Raw genomic sequence first — 22,860 nt, 5'->3', positions numbered from 1 at the left:
TGACTTTGAAGATCATCTCAGGTGTCCTGAGACTTTGGTAAAATTGGGGTTATGCTGTAGCCTTTGAGCCAAACTCTGCTATCTGTTATACTGAAGTCAGTGCGATTGCCTACCTACAACTGAGGGTGCAATTTGTCTCTGTATGTTTAAACAGGCTGAGATCACTTGTTAACACCAGTTCTCTCTTTATTCATCTGTCACTTTATACAGAAATTATCCTTGTATTTATCTGTCTTTTTTATTTTTGTCTTCCTTTCTACATTATGTGTGTGAATAATATGACTTTATTATCTTCCCTACCTCAAAAATAATTTACATTTTTTATGGAATGATTTTTAACAGCTTATTATTTAATAAACATCAGTGCCCAGATGAAGATGAGAATACACTCCCACAGTGCATCCATTTATCCATTCTTTCCAAAGTAATTGCTTTTTTCCACATTCCTGCTTACTCGCAAACAAAGACTGGAATTTCACCAAGAAAACACGGTAGTTTTTGCATCTGTTTGTGCCCCTTGTACTCCATGCTTAGTCTTCTGTAACAGCCTTATTCATGTATTATGTTATGAATTTCCACAGAGCATAGAACAATATTACTTCTGTGATGACAACACATGAGAAAATGACTAATAGGAGTTGTTTATTGAAATAATGCATCGGGTTGTGACATTAAAAGAGAATGCTAAAATGATGGATCCCAGTTGATGTTATGTAAAAATATGCAGCTGTGAAATATGTGCTTGTGGATGAGATATGCTTTGCAGATATCTGTAAAATGCAGATAATCAGTATTCTGAAGAGGTCTGCAAATTAGGGATCTACTTGACCAGTTAGAATTATAGCATTGTAAGGGCAGAGTGGCACCATGAAGTCATGAAATGGCCTTTAATCTCTGGCAATGTGAATTATAATCTGCCTAAAGATAAGTGAAAATAATTTGGTGGCTTTAGTTCACCATTTATATGGCCATTAGTTGAGTTTCTTAAAAGGCATGAATGTTATATGGTGGCATAATGAACAGTTGTGATTTAGGAATTCTTTCAAAGGAAACGAACACCTGGAACCTGCTTTCTCTTTGGTTCTGGGTTCCCCATACTAAGATAAAAATGTCTCTCTAACTGCCCTGGCGACTGTTCTGACTGCTCTACTCTGTGCAATGCTCCAGTTTTCTTTGCTAGGGAGAGAACCTTGTGCACGGTGGTTTCATGCTTTCTAACAATCCACAGTTTATTGAAAATGTAACAGTGACATTTTCAGTATTTAAGAAGGTGACACATGCTACTCCTCATTCAGAGGAATTCTGTCCAGTGGGTTGCTGTCTCACTTTTACTTAGTAACCGTAACTTTATTACATTTTTAAATATTGCTTGATCTTCAAGTTCCTTTGCTCTGAATTTTGATCGATTACATTGAGTGAAAATACCAGAGCTTCTTTTGCCCAGACTCTTTATCATATCAACAAAACGCACAAACTGTCAAATTATGAGTTCAATGGAAAGAAAACCACACAGTAAGGTATGGAGGGAAAATAAGGTCCTTACTGGATCCTACAAGATCATGTACTGTACCATGTGACCATTTTGAGTTGTTTCACTGTGCATTACTGAAGAAAATGGTCAGAATTGTAAATTTCTCAGTCCTTTAAAAGAGACCACATTGAAAGGAACTGTTAGGCAGTGACATCTCAATTTCTCTGTTTCAGGAAAACCAGCTCATGTATACTAAAACAAGTGTTTGACACACTGCATGAACCATGTAGTGTAATCAGAGCCCATTTGTCTGCAGTGCTAGATGAAATTTACAAGTTGCCACTAAGCAATATCTCTCTCTGCTTTCTTACTTTCTAAGGGAGAGTGAAATTTACAAGGTGCTGCTTAACAATACCCAAAGTGCTGGTTCCTGCCTAATGAATAGTGAAATTTACAAGATGCTATTTAACAATGGCCACACTTCTGATATTTCTATAAGAGACAGTAAAGTTTATAAGGTGAGCAAAATTATTTTATTGTGAGTGCAGTCCAGCACTGCTGACTGTGATCCTGAAAATATATTCTGAATGCTCTTGAGGGAAAAAGTCATGGTAGATGCTATGAAAATAGGCAGCATCTCTGGACTTCATTTGCAGTTTTAGATAAATTGCCTGCTGGGGTAAGCCTAGGGATTTTACACTGGTGATGTTACCTATTCCACTCTCGATACTTGTTGCCTTTTCTTTTCCCTGTTCCTTGTTCCTCCCCATTCCTCCCATTTGTGCTTCATCTCATGCTTTTGGCTTGAGACTGATATTTTTGAAGGATTTCTCAGGCCCTCAGGGCTATTTTCATGATCTCAGGATTTTCAGCACCACAGTGGCTGTGGAAAGCATAGTTTCCATTGCAGCAAGTACAAACAATACAGTGATGCTAATTGGAGAAGAAGAATAGAGAGGTCCTGTGCAGGAGGCCACAAAAGTTAACAGAATTCTCCCTCGCCCAAATAAATACATCATTTTTAAGTTGATGGTGTTCAACTAACTAAATTACTTGTTTTCTCCTCGGATATGATCATCAATAGTTTCCATGATAATTGTGAATTCCATCAATGCATCCACAGGGATTTTTTTCTCTCTTTGTTGTTATTGCCAGTAGTTAATTATCTCTATTAGTAAGTGCAGATAGATATTATATACTGCACCTTAAAGAGTTAAAATCACTGCATTTTCTTACATCACGACTGACTATTGCTTCTGTCCATTTGACCTGGTTTGTGTGCAGTGAGTTTAAATGACATAGTCTGTGTCCTGTGATGGTGGAAATGTGGCAGAAAACTCATATTTTGGTGTCTGAAGTTCCTGCCGCCTAAGTTAAAAGTAAATAAAGTAAATAAAAATAAAGATCCTGGGGTTCTGTTTTTCATAGCAACATTAACATAATTATTGTCAGCAGTTGGCTGTGATATTTAAAGTGCTGATACAAAGGAAATTTCAGCTAGACAAATATAGATTATTCTTTGTTTCAAAACTTCAGTTCTCTTACTTTCACTGTACATTAACCATTACAGTACAATAATTGCAAGCACACACTTTTTCACTGACTCTTTTGTTTTTCTTTCAGATGCAATTTGTTAATGGAGTTGCACAAAAGATGATCCCAGACCTTTTTGTCAGAGCAGCAAAAAATGCTTAAAAAACCCAGGTGCTCTGAGAGTAATCTGACAGCGATTAGACTGTTAGGATACTTACTTCCAATAACCTCTGAACCTGGGTGATTATATCAAGGCTTTTCTTTAGACCCTTATCATCTCACACCTTGACCATTGTACTGTAGTCTTCACTATTGCATTGATACTAAACAAGTCTGTTCAAAGTATGCTGCTAGGGTCATCTTCCTGGCTCTTCATTCTGACTACATAACCTCCGCCCCCCCCCTCCCGCCTTTGATCTTTCATTGGCTCCCCTCCTCCATTACATCGAACACCAGCTTTGCCTTTCTATGCCTGTGAAGCCTTTTTGCCAGTGAGCCCCTCTCGATCAGACTGACTAATTTATCAAGCCATCCACCCCATCTTTACACTGTCAGTGATGTCACCCTTTCATTGCCCTCCTGTCCGTTTCTTCCTCGAGCATTCTGTACTTTCGTCCATGCTGCTTCTAAGCTGGGGAAATACCCTGTAAAATTTCCACCAAAATCGACGGCCTTGTCCTCTTCCAAGTTCCTTTAAAAACCTACCTCTGCTGTGATGTCCCCAGATGACTCATGTCTGGGTTTATTTAGGTAGGTAGGTATGTGTCTGTCCAGCACCAAGCACAATGGATATGTGTTATGGTTGCTTGCCACCATAACACATATAATAAATAACAATAACAATGCATTCTCAGTGATGTTAAACTATTAGGTGATGCCATTACATTACACGTCTTAGCAGGTGCTAAATTATCCCTCCTTCATAACATTTAAAATGCAACAGGCCGTGAATTCAACTCCTGAACCCTACAGGTCACACAGGATCTGCTGGAATTCTCCACGTGTGGTCTCTGTATCTTGTGCTGTCTCCAAGACCCTAGCTACCCTCTCCAGCTCTCTCAGCATGGCTGCTGCACCTGGAATCCTCTAAAAGCTGGAGGTGGGAGGATGTGTCTTGTAGACAGAGAAGGCTCTACTCATTGTTTAACAGACCCCTGAGTTGTAGTAACTTTTTAGTGTATTCCTTCCAGAGTTGGAGAAGGGATGATGGGTAGGTGCCACCTGGCCCAGTGCCCCCCCCTTTACACACAGCACCTGGACCTTAACACTCACTTCCTTTAGGAAACTGTGGTGTACAGTAACTCCTCACTTAACATCGTCCTGGTTAACGTTATTAGGTTGGTTACCTACTAGAGAACATACTCCTTTAAAATCCTGCAATGTTCCCTTATAACGTTGTTCGGCTCCCCGGCTCTGCCCGCCGGGCGTTCCAGCCATGGGAGTGGGGTTGGGGCGCAGGGGCTTGCCCCATTCCGTTTGCCCAGTGCCCCGATGGGGAGTGGGGTTGGGGCATGGGGGCTTGCAAGTCCCCGCGCCCCAAACCTGCTCCCCGTCAGGAGCGCCAGGTGGGCAGAATAGGGCAAGCCCCTGTGCCCTGACCTCGTTATGCCCCTGCCTCAACCAAGCTTCACAATCATCATTGGTGAGTACAGTATTAAATTGTTTGTTTAAAACTATTTAAAACTTATACTGTATATGTAGATAATGCCTTTGTCTGGCGAAAAAAAAAAATTTCCCTGGAACCTAATTCCCCCTATTTACATTAATTCTTATGGGGAAATTGGATTCGCTTAACATCATTTCTCTTAAAGTTGTATTTTTCAAGAACATAACTAGGATGTTAATTGAGGAGTTGCTGTACCAAGGATTATGTTGGACTTGCAAGCTATCTTTAAGGGGTGAGTGGAGTTTCCTGGTTCTGCTTAGTGCTGTTGGGAGATGCAGTCAGTTTTGCAGACAGACAGTGTTCAGTAAAGTGGGTGAGTTGTGCTCTCTGCTTTAGGGAGCAGCCTGCTTTGTCTCTTTGTTTTTGGTTCTTGTGTTATTAAAGTTCTGGATTTTAAGGAATAAAGTAGTGTTATGTTGCATCCTACCAACAAGAGTATTTTATGTTTTCGTCGAACTTGAGTGCAATCCATGAACATAACAGAAATAAGGAGATCCACATGTGAAAGTTTTCCAAAAGGGCCATCTAACTCTGTTTACATTAGGCACTCTGGGGCAGGGCCGGCTCTAGGCACCAGCAAAACAAGCTGGTGCTTGGGGCGGCACATTTTAGGGGCGGCATTCTGGCATGGGCCATGCCGCCCCGAAAAATGTGCCCCGGCCGCCCTAAGTCACCTCCGCTGCTGCCAGTCGCTCGTCACTGCTCGCCCTCCCTCCCAGGCTCTCAAACCTGGGAGGGAGGGGGAGATCCCGAGCGGCCGTGGCGGCTCGGGATCTCCCCCTCCCTCCCGGGTTTGAGAGCCTGGGAGGGAGGGGGAGCAGCAGCGCGCGAATCAGCTGTTTCGCGTGCCACGGCCGCTCAGGATCTCCCCTTCCCTCCCTCCCAGGTTCAAGAGCTTGGAAGGGAGAGAGAGACCCCGAGTGGCCGCAGCGCACGCGCTGCTTCTCCCTCTCCCTCCCTCCCTCCTAGGCTTGAGAGCCTGGGGGGAGGAGGCAGGGCTGGGGATTTGGGGAAAGGGCGGAGTTGAGGCGGGGCCAGGGGGTGGAGTAAGAAAAAAACTGGGGGGGCCAAAATTGTTTTTGCTTGGGGCGGCAAAAATCCTAGAGCCGGCCCTGCTCTGGGGATTTTAAATTGCCAGGGATGATATAGCCTAGTGATAACCAGGGATCTATGGAGATAGTGAAACATCAAGTGATAAAAAGGGAGGGGATTTTGTTCACTTTGTAGAAGATCAATTTCCCTATCAGTATGTGTTGGAGTAATACTTTGGATCTAATCTGGTCCAATAAAGAGAAATTAGTAAATTAAGCAACTATTACGAATCATTTGGGAAATAGCGATTACCATTTACCGGGATTCCACATAACAGCCATTGGAAGGATGTTGGATACAAATGCATACATTAAATTCTAAAATTCCCAATGTGACTTGAGAAAATGAGGGCCATATTAAACAAAATAGATCAGCAATGTTAATTAGCAAGGCACACTGCAATTAGTTAGGACGACTGTAGATAAATGGCTAAAGTTTAAAGAGGTGGTGAAGTTGACTCCAGGGGAATGAATACCATTATATAAAACAAAACATAAAACTTTAAAGGCAGTGTGGGTTGAGGGAAAAGTTGTCTTAGTTAACTGCAAGTACAAGCACATTAAATTATAGAGAGAAGGGAAAAAAGAGCTTTAATAAAGCTTTGTAACAAGGAGTAAAAGGAATGTAAAGCATGTGCTATTTCCAACCCTGAATGCAGGGCCCCCAGCAGTGCAAAGTCCATCCACAGGGAGGTTGTTTTGGAGGGAAGCACTTCACCTCCATTCCACTAGGTGCCCACAGTGGGCGAGTGCCTCATTTGACCAGGGAAGTGCAATGGCCAGAATGGTTGGGGGATGTACTGATTCAGTTCATCTCCTGGCCAGCCTCAACCAATAGAACTTCCATGGAACGCTGATTACAATGTAAAGGTAGCTGCCTAAGAAGGGGTAACAATGCAATCAAACTCAATAAAAATGGTGGGGCAGAGAGCAAAAGAGGCTTCAAACACGATGGAGGACAGAAAATTAAGAGGAACAGTAGGGCTATTAATTAAAGCATCTTACTAAGGCACAATTTCAATTTATTCTACAGCTATTTATATTGTAAGTTCCTTGGGGCAGAACCTCCTTTTTGTTATGTTCACATACAGCACCTAGTGCAATGGGACTGCAGCATCTAGGCCATAATACCGTTAATAAATAATAATATAATAAAGAGCATCTTTCCTGCACTTTAGGTGCCTTGAAAATGCAACTCGTTGAAAAATAAACACCGGAAGAACTAAATGCTTTCTGTGTATTTGTAATGGATAAGGAGAATCTTGACTATACAGGCATGAAGGATAATGTTTTTGGTGGAATAGATAAAGACAGATGATTTTTATAATTTAAAAAAATCTGATTTTTTAACTTAAATTTGATTTTTTAAATTTTAAATTACTATATTTTTCTTTTAAAAATTAACTTATTTAAAATTAAATTTGAAATTATGGCAACCTGTTTTAAAGCCTAAATTTACCATAATGTATTAAAATCATTTAAATTAAATTTAAAAATAGTATTCAAGCAGTATAAGTTTGTTGTCAAAGTTTTAAAGAAACTCAAACCACTGAACTGGGGGAAGTCACTGGCTAAGCACATGGAACCAGAGTTTGTTGAAGTCCTTTTGACAGCATTAGCCTTTTCTGCAGGAACAGAGAGAATATTTTTTTCATTTCAGGTTATTTAGTTCAGATCAATGACTAGTTTGTTTAAAATTGAAAAACGGATTGGATGTTGAAAAAAGCAGGAAATCTTGTTTTCCTCTTCCAATCTAAGAATAAAAGTGAGGTGGGAGAGGATGAGATCTACTAGTTCTAAAATTTCGAAGAATATGTAAGTTCAGTTCACTAACTACAGATAATACCGCCTTTGTTTAATAAATCTGTTAGTTTAAAATACAAAACAAGCACTATTTGTACAAATATAAATGTAAAAAAGCAGGCATTGGTCTGTTGCTCAGACACCTTCCTCTTCCTGTTGGGGCCTTTATATAGTCCAGGTATTCAATAAGAGTGCTGCCTGTCCATCCAATCAGGGACCCGTAAGCCTTTAGTACCAAGGCTCTTGGTCATAGCGACTAGTTCAGTGTATCACTGTGGTACAGCAGCTAAGGTAGCCACGTAAAGACCTGGCAGGCCTGGCTTTAATACCAGGGTCCTGATAGCAACCCATTTCCCTTGGGGCACCAAAGGACCTGAATTGTCCAGATGAGCTCTGTGGAAGGATCTAACCTTTTCTGGAGTGTGCACATAATGGGCTGGTTGCCAGGACCATTCTTCCAGCATGTACTCTTCCCAGTCAGCTAGTGGAACCAGATATGGGAGATATATGGGAGTCTAGGATATCATGGATAAGATATTTTTGGCCTTGGTCTTGGACTGGCAAACAAGGAGATTATTTTCATTTGGGAAAGGGATTCTCAGAAAAGGATTTAATGAGGGAGACATGGAATACAGCATGCACCTTGAGGTAGTGGGAACGTTGAAGTTCAAAGGTTACTGGGTTGATTTGCCTGAAAATCTGGTATGATTCTAGGTATTGGCTGTCTACATACGGATCTTCCTGTCTTGAGTTGCTTTGCCAACATTTGCCTACTGCAAATGTAGGACCCTCCTGCCAATGACAGTCAACATGATGTTTGTGTGCCGTCTTAGCCACATCTAAGTTTTGTTGGAACTCTTTCTGGGTCTGATGGATTTGACAAAACAGGTCTGAGTCTGAGGGAACTGTAGGTGTTCTGGGTATCAAGGGGTGACAATGGGAGTGGAAGCCATCATTTGCAAAAAGTGGTTTCAAACAGTAAGGCCCAATCATTTTTGTGGTAGTTGGTGAAGCATTGCTCCAATACCTGATTCACTCGTTCTGATTGGCCATCAGTTTGTGGATGGTAGATGGTTGATGCATGGAGACACACCTGTAGGAGGAAGAACACCTCCCATCAAAACTGAGACATGAACTGGGAACCCCAGTCTGAAAAGATGTAGTCGGGGAGGCTGTGGATATGGAACGTACGTGATGAGGAGACAAGCAGTATTGTTGGTGATGGGAAGCTATGCACAGGGAATGAAATGTGCCGTCTTTGTCAGCTGATCCACTACTGTCAGTATTGTATTGCTTTCCTCAGATTTTGGTAATTCAGCAATGAAGTCCATTGTAATGTTAGCCCAGATCCTTCGGGAGGGGGCGGGCGGGTTCAACAGGTATTAACATCCCAAAAGGTTTAATTTGGGGAACTTTAGTACAGCAGCATGTGTTGCAAGACCTCATATAGGCCTGAATGTTGCAGTTTTCGCTGCCAGAAGGAATGATATGGCATGTAGTCTTTGCCTGGATGAAGTGTCCAGCCCAAGAGACATCATGGCTAATGTATAGGACCTCCAAACAGGGGCATCCCTCAAGGATGTAGGTATGCCCATGAACGAGGAGGAGTCCATCCTGTTGTGTGAACTTACCCTGGAGTTTGCTTTTGGAAGGTTGGAGTTTGTGGGTGAAGGGGTCATTTGATAGGGTGGAACTTATGGTTGTGAACAAATCAGATAGTGATGATCCTCCAAGGAAGTGATATGATTTCAGGAGGCAAGGAGGCTCTTCTTCATGTCCCTTAAGATAGTTGGCATATTCTCCTTTGCAGGACAGAGCGTCTGCCTTACCATTGCGTGAGCCAGGGTGATAGGTGATAGTAAAATCAAATCTAGAGAAAAAGAGAGCCCAGCATAACTGTTGTTGGGTTAGGTCTATAGCAGAGCACAGCTATTCTAAATCTTTGTGATAGTGAGCACCTGAACTGTGTGTCTGAATACTTCTAGCTAATGCCCTCAGGTCTCAAAAGCTGCTTTAATGGCAAGTAGCTTCATGTCTGAAATTTAGTAATTGCATTCGGCAGGAGTGAGCTTGTGGGAGTAGTACACATAGGGATGAACTTCTTAATTGAGGTCCCTGTTTCTGGGACAGCACCGCCCCATTCGTGACATGGGAAGCATGAGTTTCCAGGATGAACAGCTGACCTGGGTCAGGACACGTGAGGATCGGCATGAAGGTGAACACTGCCTTCAGATGACTGAAGGCTTCTTAGGCTTCTGGCATGCAAGAGAACTTGATGGGTTTTCACAGCACAGTAGGCTATAGGGGCCAAGATTTAGGAGTAATCCTGTGTAAAGAGTCTATAGAAATTCACAAATGTAATGAAGCGCTGTATTTCTCAAATGCTTTGTGGTGTTGCCCAATCACTAATTGCTTCCACCTTCCGGAGATCCAAAGGCAACTCCCTTTAGTGGACAGAATGTACCCTAAGAATTCCACAATGGCTGATTGAAGATGAATTTCTCCAGCTTAGCATACAGCCCATGTTGGTGGAGTTTTTCTAGGACTTTCAATAATGATGGTTGTACATAGCCTGGTCTTCAGAGTAAATTAGGATGTCATCTAAGTAGACAACCACGTAGTGGTCAAGCATATTTCATAAGACATCATTAATTAGATGCTGACAGGTTGCAGGAGCATTAGTAAGTCCAGAAGGCATCACCAGCTATTCAAAGTGACCATGCCAAGTGCAAAAAGTAGTTTTCCATTCATCCCCTGACTGGACTCTGACTAGGTTGTATGCCCCTCTGAGGTCTAACTTCAATAACTGGGCTATTCTTACCTAATCCAGGAGCTCTGGGATCAGAGGCAGAGGGTATCAATTTTGCACTGTGATTTTGTTTATAATGTGCTAGTCCACACAGAGTCTGGACTAAATCATCTTTATCTTTTACAAAAAGGATGGGGCCCCGGCCAGAAATGTGGAACACTGGATGAAAACTTTCTCCAGATTCTCATGGATGTAGTCCATAAGGGTGGCTAATTCAGGTTCTGACATGGAATATATTTGGCCAAATGGAAGTTTGGCCTCATCTATAAATCGATCAGACAGTCATGTTCCCCTGCATGTCATTTTACAAATACATCTGAAAACTCTTGATTTTTTTGCTGGGAGTATGATGCCTGACCCCAATAGCAAGGAGGTCCGCTTTGTTACCTGAGCATCTCTCCCTGCCTTACCTGGGCAAGGCATCCAACGTGTGTTTCTAGAGGCTTGAGCGTAGAAGTCAAGAAGCAGACGTCCTGGCAAAATTTAGAATTAAATGTCATGGTGTGCTGATGCAAGGAGATATGTAGATCATGTTTTCCATCCAGGGGATTATGAGTTTCAAAGGGAAGTATGGGGACTGAATCAGACTAAATTGGATGAGCTTGTAGCACTCCCCACCCTCACCACCAAAACTGTAGTTTCCTGACTGTTGGGGCGAGACAAGCAGTGATCCATCAACTGTCTCGACTAAATCAGGAACAGACTTACACTGTATGAGTAGACAAGTACTTAAGCCACGGTAGTGTCCATGAAGTTGTCTCAGGCCTCTGGGGAGGAGAGGGGAGTTCCCGGAACTGGAGTTGTAGGAGTGGGGTCACTTTTGATGTGCCAGGCCAGGCACCCAGAGTGGATTGCTGGAGAGAGCTTGGTAGAGTTTTCTCAATGTCACAATAACATTCCTAGCCTTTTCCACCATTCCATTTTCAATGCAAGGCCATGCTCCCCCACTACTCTCAATGTAATGTAATTTTTGCCCAGATTTCTTGTAGAAATCTGAGGTGATTATTTATGGGTCTGTAGAACTGCACAGTTTTCCAGCCAGCTCTGTTAAAAGTATAATGTAGCCTCAGTGTGTCACTTTCTGTGTTTAAACTGCACAAACTTTAATCCTTCCTTGATAATCTTTGGGATTCTCTGCTAGGTACTTTCCATGGAGGAAAGGATTGAGGGTATAATGAAAGCTATGCTGGAGTGGGGGAGCTTTTTCTCTGTGTGCAAGACTTATTTGTATTTTTTTTCTAAATTCTGTGGTTTTAAATGTGTGTAATACATGCAAGTGAAGCATGTAACTGCTTTAACTACATGCTTTTAGGGGCAAAACCTCAGCTCCTTACTCCATTTTTTCTAGTCAGTGGAAGTCAGTGAGTGGAAGTGGTAGGTCTATCATTCTCTATTTAGCTATAATCCCAGCTACATGGTGGGAATCCTTAGTAAGAGGTATTGTTTTGTCCCATTTGTGAGGCACATCTGACAGGAGGCACCATGACCTTTAGCTGTGAGACTCGCTTCAGACTCACTCATTTTGATAAATCCAGGATTTCCAGTCTCCAGAATTGAAACTGCAGTGGTGTTGTATAGCAGACTGCTGTTAGAGGTCCTTGTACTTCGGGCTTTTGGGTGGATTTAAACAGTAAGGCTGGAGGTGCAAGTTCAGAATTGTTTAGTTCTCTGATAGACAAAATCCTAATTCCAAACATTGGTTTTGTCAGACCTGGTTGGCTGTGTGGCTGTAGAAATACAAAAGGTCACAGTACAGGGCTTTTGCTGTAAAGAACCTGCACTGACTTTTTACAATATAAAAAGTCTGTTTCCTTCCCTGCTGTTTGATGTCATTTAAAAATAGCTCTGACCATTGCTTCATACTGAGATAGACAAAAAAGAGAGAGAGAAGAGTTTGGCATTGTTACAAATATCAGGTATGGAAAAAGACTGTAAACGAGTTTCTCCCATTACGCTGCCATTCTGATACTCTCAGGAGTCTACATTTCAATACCGCAGGCCCTGGTTGTCAGTGTACATAATAAACACTCACAATGATGCTTTGAAATAATTCAACTTTGCAGTGTGTTTAACTCAAGACTAGTTTAATATTTAGACTATCGTGTTAGAGATATGTGATGCAAAATTGAGAGTTCCCTCAGTCTCCCTTTTTATGTTAATTGACTGCACTTAACACTAAGGGTCCCTAATTTGTTTTCAAAAATCTTGATTAGAGAAACATGAACTACCCTTTCCTAGTTGTATTATGGTCTAAATTATCTTGCTGTTTACAAAACCCAGGCAGGCAGGCCTGCACGCTGTTTTGCTGAAGACAGGGAGACAAGGTGGGTGAGGTAATGTCTTTTATTGGACACACTTCTGGTGGTGAGAGAGACAAGCTTTCGAGCCACACAGAGCTAAGTCCAATAAATTCAGAAGTGGGTCCAATAAAAGAGATTACCTCACCACCTTGTCTCTCTAATATCCTGGGACTGACACATCTACAACCGCATGAGCTGAAGTAAAACATTTTCATTGAGACTCCCCTTGCTGAGTCTTGAAATTTTCTGACTTCTTACCTAAGGTTGTGATTTTTGTCTGAGTTACAGTGATGTAAATCAGGAGGAGAAGAAGGGTGGTCTAGTGATAGGACATGGACCTGGAACTCAGGAGACCTATGTGTGCTTTTCTGTCTGTGAGCCACAGACTGTATGTGTGACCTTGGCCAAGTCACTTAATTTCTTTGTGACTCATATTCCCCTCAGTTTAAAAAAAAAAGAGGATAATGCCTCCTTCCCTCAAATGGGTGCTAGGTGAGGATAAAATCCATTAATGATTATGAGATAGGCAGATGTTACAGTTAGGACTGTGTAAGTACGTAGCTAAAGGAGCTTCAGTGGAGGCATACCAGAATCCAGCCAATTTTTTCTAAAGGAAGCTCTGAATACCAACTAGCCTGACCTATCGTATGGGAGGCAGCATTGTGAGGCAGATTCATGAGCAGCCATTATGTGTCAAAAGACAATTTAAATGTCGTCTATAGTATGTGTAAATATTTTATGGAAAGGGAAAATGCCTGTGCCCATTGTGTAGTGTGATCCTGTTAATAGCATGTGTTAGGCCTTACCGCCCCCATCAGCTGCAAGGCTAGCGAATGCGCCCAATTAGTCATGCTTTGCATCTGGGGAGGTGAGTCGCTAATTGGCTCCTAATTCCAGAGCGGGCAGAACTAAGCCATAATAAGTAGACTGAAGGGGCTCAGCTGGGCAAGAGATGGCAGAGGAGACAAATCTCTCTGGCTCTGAGAAGCCCAGCGCTAGGGTACACAGAGACAACAGGGGCAGCATAGGCTCTAGCAGGGGAAGTCCTGAGAAACAGTTTGTAAATAGAGAGGAAAAGACTCTAGTAGCCTAAGAGGGAGGGAGAACTTTCAGTTTTGTTTGGACTTGTTTACGATAACTTGGAATGGGTCTGAATTTAGATGACTTGGCCGGAGGGGTGAGCCACAGAAGCCAGAGGCAGGTGGCCGGCAGACGGTGCTGGGGCCGAAGATAGTGGCAACATCCTGCACCGGTGCAAGGGGATGTTCCGAGGGTGAGTGAGCCCTGCCACATAGTATTCTTAGGGTAAATCTTTATTGCATTAAGCATGTTGCTGTTATGTAAGCAATGTAAATACACAATAACTTTACTGATTTCAGTGGTGTTAGTCCTGATCTTCTCTGGTAAACTTCATCTATTTGCTTTAAATCTGAGTAGACACACGGACATTGGTTTTATATTTATATAGACATAATATATAGTATATAAATATAAAACCAATCTGTATATCTATAGTGGATATAACTTCATGTTTTTCAGAGATTTGATTTTATCTGTTGTGCTTAGTCAATATTTTATCTCTGATGAATATTGGTTTTGAACACCAGACCGTGAAAATCAAAATGATGAGGTCCCAATAATGTTTTTCAAGTTTGGCATTATATTATCAAGCTACACAAATCAGTGGAGTCAGGCATGCACTGATTTATCCAGGCATGAACAGATTTGCCTTTTTAGCCATTACAGTAATAATTAAAATGAACACAAACAACACCTCCACATTTGATATATTTTCATATTTCTTTTGTCCTAGTTAATGCTTCTTGGTTTGCTGCCAGAAGCCTTTATTTTAGTCTCACTCTGACCTTATTTTTCTCTGTCTGTGGCCTGTTCTGCTTATGACATATTGGTACCTTCCTGTTTGTCTCCTTCTATTTCTTGTTAGACCCCTGCCTCTGGCATTTCCTTTTCCATATTGTCAGGGGTCGGGGGAAAGGGGTTTACTCTTTTTTTATTTTTATTTTTTTTTTGTCTGTTTCAGGCTCCATTTCATGGCTTATTGTATCTCTCTCCTTTCTGATTCTCTTCCTTCCTACCCTCAACACCACTGATACGCTGTGCATTTCACTGAATTAAGGAGCATTCATCCCCTGCAGTGCCACCAATGTGGAAAGTTGATTATTTCTCTACTGATGCAATCTCTGCCAGTGACCGTTGTCGCATGTGGTACCTGCTGAGATAACAGACCAGTTAAAAACAGACTATTTCAGGATAATATGCCATACACACATTCACTTGAACATTATGCTACTCTTGCACTTGATTAAATTGAGGGGAGATTAGTCTTGATACCCATATTTGCCTAGTGATTAAAACATCAGCTTTTGACCTACAGGTGGAGGAAATTAATCCTCACAGGGATCATCATTACTTCCTTTGCCCCTCCTCAGACAGAACAAGGACTTGTAGCTTTCAGTTGGGCTTCCCTGGAGCAAGTGTCACAGGGTAGCAGGCCCTCTGAGGAGAATTGGGTTCAACCTCACCTGTCGTAGATCAGCTACGTCTCAACTGAGTCTGATCAGCTAGGAATCAGGCGATTATAAAAGCTAGCAAGTGGCTTACTTGGGGTAGAGAGCTGGCAGGAGCCTATGGTAGGAGACTCCAGGGCTGGTTCTCAGGCAAGTGGCCTGTCCTGTAGAGTGGAAACCTATAGGGATCAGATAGGCCCATGCAGCAGACCCTGGGTAAGGGACGATTGACATAATATGCTAGTTTAATATGAAAAAATAAAGCTGAAGCCCTGAGAAGAGGGTCTAAACCAGCCTGTCTGGACTGGGGGTCATTCCTTCCTGGGCTGAAGGGACAGTCCAGTAGCTTCCAGGTAGCTGAAAGCAGCTACACTGGCTAGTAGCCCTTGCTGAGTAGTGGGTGTACACGTGCACCGTAACGGGGACTTGGGTGGTGAATGGGATGTCATGTCCCTTTAAATGTTTGAGCACTTCCCCTTCCCAGTGAAAAGTTTCAGTTAGTTTCACCTTTGCTGCCTGAACAATAAAGCCAGCACAGCAGACAGCTGTATTTGTATTACTGTCAGCTCCCTCCGTGTCTATCTCCTTCTCGGCTAGGACCAGCTATAACTGGGAAGGCTGTGCGCATTCTTCTGTCCTATGGGAGAGAGTTCTATAGTCTCTGTCTCCTCCAGAGGTGCTACCATTTGCACTCACAAGCCTCTCCCTGTGGGTTGACAGTTTCTATATTCTGGTGGAAAATAGCTGTCACGGGGAGGTCATGGTGGGAGAAACAATTTCTCAATAGCTCATGCTCACTCGAAGAGATCCCCAATTTGGAAATCTAACAGTAAAGAGGGCTCCAAAAGGACCTCAAAGCTGTGGGTCTCCTTGACAGTCTATGAGCATATGCCCTTAATAGAGGGGGATATTATAAAGGATGTACATTCTCTAAAACACGTCTGCCTTCTGGATTCACCTTGAGCCAGCTGCATTTCATCCCCATGCTAGGCTAAGCATGGAGACAGTTTGGAGATGATGCTCTTTTACATTTGATGTAAAGGAGATTGGAACAGCACACCACCTCGGTAATGCTGGCACCTCCAGCTGTGTTTTCTCACCATCTCCACCAATGGCTTCATGTAGATGCTGAATAATATGGAAGAAGGACCTGAGTCGTGTGGCGCTTTGAAGTCAAGGGCTTTGGGGCAAAGGGGCAGTTGCCCATAATGATCCTCTGGAAGCTCCACAGTGGAACATAGTGCTTGGGGCTCCATTTACAGCCATGCAGTTCAATATCCACAGAAAAGTTGCAGCAGGGCAGACGGAGAACTTAGAGTTAGATTCCTTAGGCCAGCAAAAGTTCTCGATTGGTGTCTCTCTCATTCAGCAGCCATAGGCTAGGATTGGCTTTGCTCACAGGGCATCGTGATACTATCTGGCCCACAGTCATCCAGAGGACAGTGTTTCGCAATACACATTTTAACACATTTTCCATCAAACCAGGACCCTGAAAAGAATCCAGAACAAGCCTCAAGCTTTTGTTGTTGTTTTTTTAATAAAGCACAAATTTCCCCTTCTGAGGCCCTGGCGATGCACGAGCCTCTCAAAGAGCAAAGCTACCTGGAATTTAGGAACAATTGCATAGTATGGCTGCTGGAAATCTGAAGATTCTTTAAAGGGCATTTGGTCCCTGCTGCAGCATCTGGGCAGTGCTGACATAAACCCTGATCCTTCTACACCAATATTTGTTTCACTGGTTCCCCTGGTAGTGGATTATGTTTGAAGAATGTCAAGTTTGGGACAATTCTTAAAATGAATAAACATTTAAAATAAAGAACCTGTGACTTTTTTTAAATGTAGCTTTTAGGACCTGTTTTTAAAAAGGTGCTAAAAGGTTTTAAAACTTTTTCTAAACGTGAAATGCTGCAGGGCATTGTTTGATTTGAAAAGCAGTAAGAAAGTAGAATTTTCATTATATATTACAGAACTTAGGTCATTTGTGTGGGGCATGGCTTCATCAGCATGAATTTTGTCATTTGAAAGGCTGCTGTGCCCTGTAAAGGTTTATTAATCTTTATTTAATGTGTTAGTGTGAAAAAAATTAAATATACAAAGAATAAAGCTCCAGTATGCATTGTAAAGTCCCTCTGGGTGTTCGATCTACATTACTCATATCTGTGAAAGGTAAAAATGCAAGTTTTATTACCTAAGTACAAGACACAAAAGTCTATATTAATTTCGCAGAATGTGTAAAAAATATGCAAATATGAACAACTCCAGGGAAAACAGAACAACACAATATTCCAACCTTTGAAATTATGGAGTTTAATAAAGACTTGGTATGAAGCAACGTATGAAATATACTTTTTTTTTTTTTAAACCAAAGCTTTTGCTGTTAAACTATGTTTAGTATTTTTCATGAAAGACTTCATATTTTCAAGCACTATGAATCACATTGCTGACTGAAGGATTTGGTTTGTATCTCAGGAACATATATTTTTCACTACATGTCTCAAGATGATTTAACATATTATTTTATACTGCGGTACTGCCTGCCCCAAGTGTTCAAAAATCATGAACTAACCCCCCCCCCCAACGTTATGAGATTGGTTCAAACATGAGGTCTTAAACACACACACACAACTTGGAGGAGTCTTTTTATTGGCTTTTTTTTGGTTTTAGAACTCTTGGGTTTCAGTTGGGTCACATTTTCAAGCTTTTCTCCACAACCATGAGAGCTAGAAACTCTTCTTTGAAAAACAAAAGCAGAGATTCCCATCTAATCGGAGGATTTTGGAAGTTGGGGCTTTAAGAAAAACAATCAAATATTGTGAAACCTGAAAAAATCATTAGAGTACATAACATGGATAGTGTGATGTGATGTTTTTAAAACAAAAAACTGTTAACTTTTCAAAAGTTGCTTTGTAGAGGCAGCGCCTAGATACTCTTGCTCCTTGGCCAAGTGGTTAGCTAGTATTTTGGGTCTTGCCAGTTGTTTCCATTAGAAGGAGAATCTGATGATGTGAGTCAGATACATTGTTTGGTGCAGTTCTGTTTATTTATAAAGAACGCACACAATGTCCCGTTTCCCCGAGCACAGCTGGAACAAACAGCAGCCGCCAGTTTCCTTGCTCAGAAATCCAAGCTTGTCTTTCTAGCAGGTCTTGTGACCAAAGGAACTCTGTCTCAAGCCATGGGCAGCGGGCATAAGAGGGCGGGGGAGGCTAAGCCTCCCAACATAGGACACGGCACACCTCCCTTTGGAGACATGCTGGCCTGCCGCTTTGGAGCCTCAGCGTCGAAAGCGTCCATGGTCCCGCCCGTGCTCTCCACCAAGGCCCCGCTCCGACTCGTCCTCTGCTCACAGCCCTGCCGGTGCTGCTGCTCTTCTGCTCTTCCTATCCCGACTCTGCCTCTTCCTCCCTCGAGGCCCCGCCCCCAGGGCCTTGGGGGAGAGCACAAAGAGTGGTGGTGGGGTGGGAGGGCACAAAGAGGTGCGAGTGGCCAGCCTCGGGCAAAGCATGGGTGGAGCGGGGGGGGGGGGGGAGAGGGGCTGGGGTGGAGGCCGAGCGGGGCAAGCCTTTGGGCGGAGCAGGGGGTGTGGCCCCTCACTTCTAGAGAGCTTCCGGCGCTGGTACCTCGCCTCTCCAAATGCGGGAGTCACAGGCTGCCCGTGTCTCAAGTCTGTGCTCAGGACTGCCCTTTCTTGCTTTCTGCACCACATACATACCCACCTACAAGTAGTCAGGCCCCTTGTCCCAGAGTCAGACCCAGGGAAATCTCTCTGTCCCTGAGAGAGTTATTGCTTAGGCCAGTGTTTCCCAAACTTGGGACGCCGCTTGTGCAGGGAAAGCCCCCGGCGGGCCGGGCCGGTTTGTTTACCTGCCGCGTCCGCAGGTCCGGCCGATTGCGTCTCCCACTGGCCGCGGTTCGCTGCTCCAGGCCAATGGGAGCGGCTGGAAGCAGCATGGGCCGAGGGATGTACTGGCTGCCACTTCTAGCAGCTCCCATTGGCCTGGAGCAGCGAACCGTGGCCAGTGGGAGCCGCAATCAGCTGGATCTGCGGACGCGGCAGGTAAACAAACCGGCCCGCCCCGCTGGGGGCTTTCCCTACACAAGCGGCGTCCCAAGTTTGGGAAACACTGCCTTAGGCCTTCCCATTGGGCTCAATGGGCAGTGGCTTCCATTGTTCAAGTTATCATTACATAAAGGAGCATTTAATTGCTCCTTTCATTTAGCCTGTATGAAGGCAGTGTAGCACTTCCATCAGGTTTAAGCAGGTTAGTTATTGTCTACAGACCAAAGATGTCCTTGATGGCTGTCATTAACAGCTTCCAGCATAACAACAGCATGAGATTGGTAATAAAGAGGTAGGTAGGTAACCTGAGGTAGGTAGCAGGTGCTCATTCTGAGGGTATCCTTTGTGTTAACTCAAAGGAGAAAGGTGAGTGAGGGTACTGTATAAAGTGTCTGCCTAGTATAATTCTACATGGCACTTACAGTAGGTTTGCAATTATCTGAAGGATTCAGCTGCATCTGAAACTTTTGGAAAAGTAAAAATAAAAAAAATGAGGGCACATATAAACAGCATCGTTAGCAAGCAAGGATCACATACAACAGTAGTCATATTGCACAATGTTACATATTCATTTATTTAAACCAAGAAAAGTAATAGTCAAACTCATGTCTTACAATAACTTTCATCTTCAGAACTTTTGGGTCATCTGTGATGCATACTTTATATAAAAAACACATATAAACAGCTCCCCTTATAAGACCTGCACTTTGAGGTTGTTATAACATTGGTTAAATAGCATTTGATTAGGTGATAATAGTGCTAATTGTTTGCTAGACTAACAGCACTAGTGGATCAAAGGTGCTAATGTGCTATGTGTTGTTAAAATGCTGCTTTAGATTAAAATGTTCCCAGGCCAGGACACAGACAGGTATTTCAAATTAAAGGGAGCTTTTGTAAATATAGGTTTGGAAAAATCCCCACCACTGCTGGCATTCATTGGCAAGCTGGGTTGCCATTTTAGCACATGGGCCAAGGATGAGAAGGATACTGGTACCAAATTATGCTCTGATATCAGAGTGTTCCTGTAAGGCTTTGCGACAGTTTGAATATTTATAAAGGAGTCCGGCGCTGAAAATTGATTGTAAAAAGGGACCATGATGTTCCATACTAGATGTCAATTTTCATATCAAATGTTTGGTCAAGTTTAAAAGTAAAAATATCCTTTTTTCTAAATTCTAGCCATGGAAACTCAATCTGGAAGCTCTGCACATGTAACAAAGTCTTTGCAGGCCAAATTAGGGCATTAGTTACACCTATGCAGCTCCACTGCTGTCCTTTGGATTGCACATGTGCAGTTGATTGAAACTCAATGCGTTAGTTTGTTGGTGCACAAGAATGAAGGCAAGCTCTCTGTTTGCTGTGTTGTCTCTCCAGTGCTAATGGGGAAAAAAGTAGTGAAAACTCAAGGTAAAATGATAAAGATTGTGAATACAGTTCTGTTAAGTAAGAAGATGCAGGTTTTCTGCAGTTATTGTTTAAAACAGAACACACTTTGAATAACAAGTTTGATAGTTTCTTCCTTATAGGGAGAAGTGAAGCTCTTATCTTGGATCTTCATAATCTGATTATATAAAATCCTCTCTGGATGCGCATAGGAAAGGGTTACTTGGAAGTCAGTTTTCCACTGTGATTTCAGGGCTAAATTATGGGGTCTGGAAATGTTCACGAATGTAGCTTAATTCCCTTTTCCTAGATGGGGGATAGCTTATTGACAGTTTTGGTACTGGTTTAATTGTAGTGCTTTAGAATCAGATATACCGTAGTTAAATTAGTACAATCCACTACTGTAGATGCAGTTATTCCAGAATAAAAGTGCTTATATCAATATGTTTTTTTCTCCTGTAAATTTAGCTATTCTCCTTAATACCTCTAAAAGCTGTGTATAGACTTTAACGGTGATGGTAGAGTTAATCAACATGTTCTTAATGATGAATTTGATGTTTTTCTTCAATGTGCCCATGTTATGTATACTGGTGGAAGACTTCTTCTCCCTTCTTCGGTGTCCCCTAGATACTGAAATCTGTTCTTTCTCTTGTCCCTTTGGCTGCTTTAAATGTTTATCTGTGTGAAGGTCATAGTTTTCACTTTCCTTTTTATATTAGGCTGTTTGTTTGTTCTCTCCATGTAATCCTATTCCAGGTCCTTCAGAACAGCTGGACACTTTGCACCCACCATGTAACTAGTGCTCTTCTATAACCAGAGTGAGCTTTGAAAGAGTCAGTACGACCTTGCAAAATAACAATTGCAAAACTGAGCTTAATTCATGAGTTCTTTTCTGTTCAGGTCAATGTACCCTGCATTTGTGTGCACACAGTACAGCTTGCTGACTTCTTTTCTACAGGTTGATTTCCCATAGAGCCAAGATAGGCAATTTTGTGATGCAGCAGATCCTTGGTATCTTGGGTCATATTGAACCCTACGAATGTTCAAATATGTCAGTGTTTCATTTTATTTGTATTTAAATGTATAGCAATCATCTGCACGCTGTCTGGTAATCTTCCCTCATATTGCTCCTTGCCTTTCTCACTTTGTTCAGAGGTTCACTTTGTTTCCTCAGCGGTTCTGAGGGCTCCTTTCTTGGTACTATTGCTATTTTCTTCCTCTGCCTCTATCTTGGTCTCTGTGGCAGAGAGAGAGTCTTGGGAGGAGTGCCTTAAAGAAGGCTTCAGAGTAGCAGCCGTGTTAGTCTGTATCCGCAAAAAGAAGAACAGGAGTACTTGTGGCACCTTAGAGACTAACAAATTTATTAGAGCATAAGCTTTCGTGGACTACAGCCCACTTCTTCGGATGCATATTCGGAAGTGGGCTGTAGTCCACGAAAGCTTATGCTCTAATAAATTTGTTAGTCTCTAAGGTGCCACAAGTACTCCTGTTCTTCTTTTTAAAGAAGGCTGAGAACTTCACTAGGTCTCATGTCTACTACACTCTGGCTCAAAGAAATATGCCCCCTGGGCTGTAAAAACAGCACTGCTGGAGTCAACCTGAGTCAGGCACTCTGATGCAGTGAAACTCTTTGTTGAGGCCCTGGGAAAAACCCCTAGTGGCTCCTCAGAGCAGCTTGAGGTCATTTTGCGGTGTCATTTAATCCCTTCAGCATCTATTATCCCCAAGGCCAGGAAATTCTTCCCCAGCACCAGCCAGGGAGGCCATACTGGCCCACTTCCACTGGCAAGAGGGGTCTAGAATTTTTTTTCAGGCTGTGCTGGTACCACCTCCAAGAGATGGGCTCTTGAGAGTTCTGGGGAATGTCTACACTTACTGCTTATCTCTAGATCTGCATGCTTTACAGAGGAAGGTACATGTATCCCTTTTTTTCTAAGTACACACGCTGAGTTATTAATAAAACGTAGGATTCTGTGTCTCCCATTCCCATGTCCCAGTCACTAGACCACTGCCTCCTTTACAGTCCTCAAATACTCCATGCCAGGCAAGTAGAGGAATTGAGTATACAAATGTGAACCCTCATTGACTACTAGGAAATTCAGAGCTAACAGTTGATTTTGGTATAACAATGTATTGGAAAACAATAGAATGCCTGATTATTCCGTGTTTAAACATAGAGAATTGCTTCTCTGTTGTTTTGCTAGTATGTGCTGAAA

General features: G+C 42.5%; 1 protein-coding gene across 9 annotated transcripts in view; it reads left to right on the top strand.

Annotated features, from left to right (window-relative positions):
* The window catches only part of FHIT (fragile histidine triad diadenosine triphosphatase), a 1,007,374-nt gene that overhangs the window by 190,983 nt on the left and 793,531 nt on the right, over window positions 1-22,860 (top strand). Inside the window, exon 1 of one of the 9 annotated variants that reach the window (XM_065550628.1) lies at window positions 20,458-20,668. The exons of the other annotated variants lie outside the window; for them this stretch is intronic. The gene's annotated coding sequence lies outside the window, so the exon portion shown is untranslated. Of the gene's footprint in view, window positions 1-20,457; window positions 20,669-22,860 lie in introns of those variants that run through there. 9 annotated transcript variants of the gene reach the window in all.

The sequence above is a fragment of the Chrysemys picta genome, chromosome 7 (genome assembly GCF_011386835.1).
Source record: "Chrysemys picta bellii isolate R12L10 chromosome 7, ASM1138683v2, whole genome shotgun sequence".
Taxonomy (NCBI): domain Eukaryota; kingdom Metazoa; phylum Chordata; order Testudines; family Emydidae; genus Chrysemys; species Chrysemys picta.
This window is presented reverse-complemented; position numbering and strand designations above follow the sequence as displayed.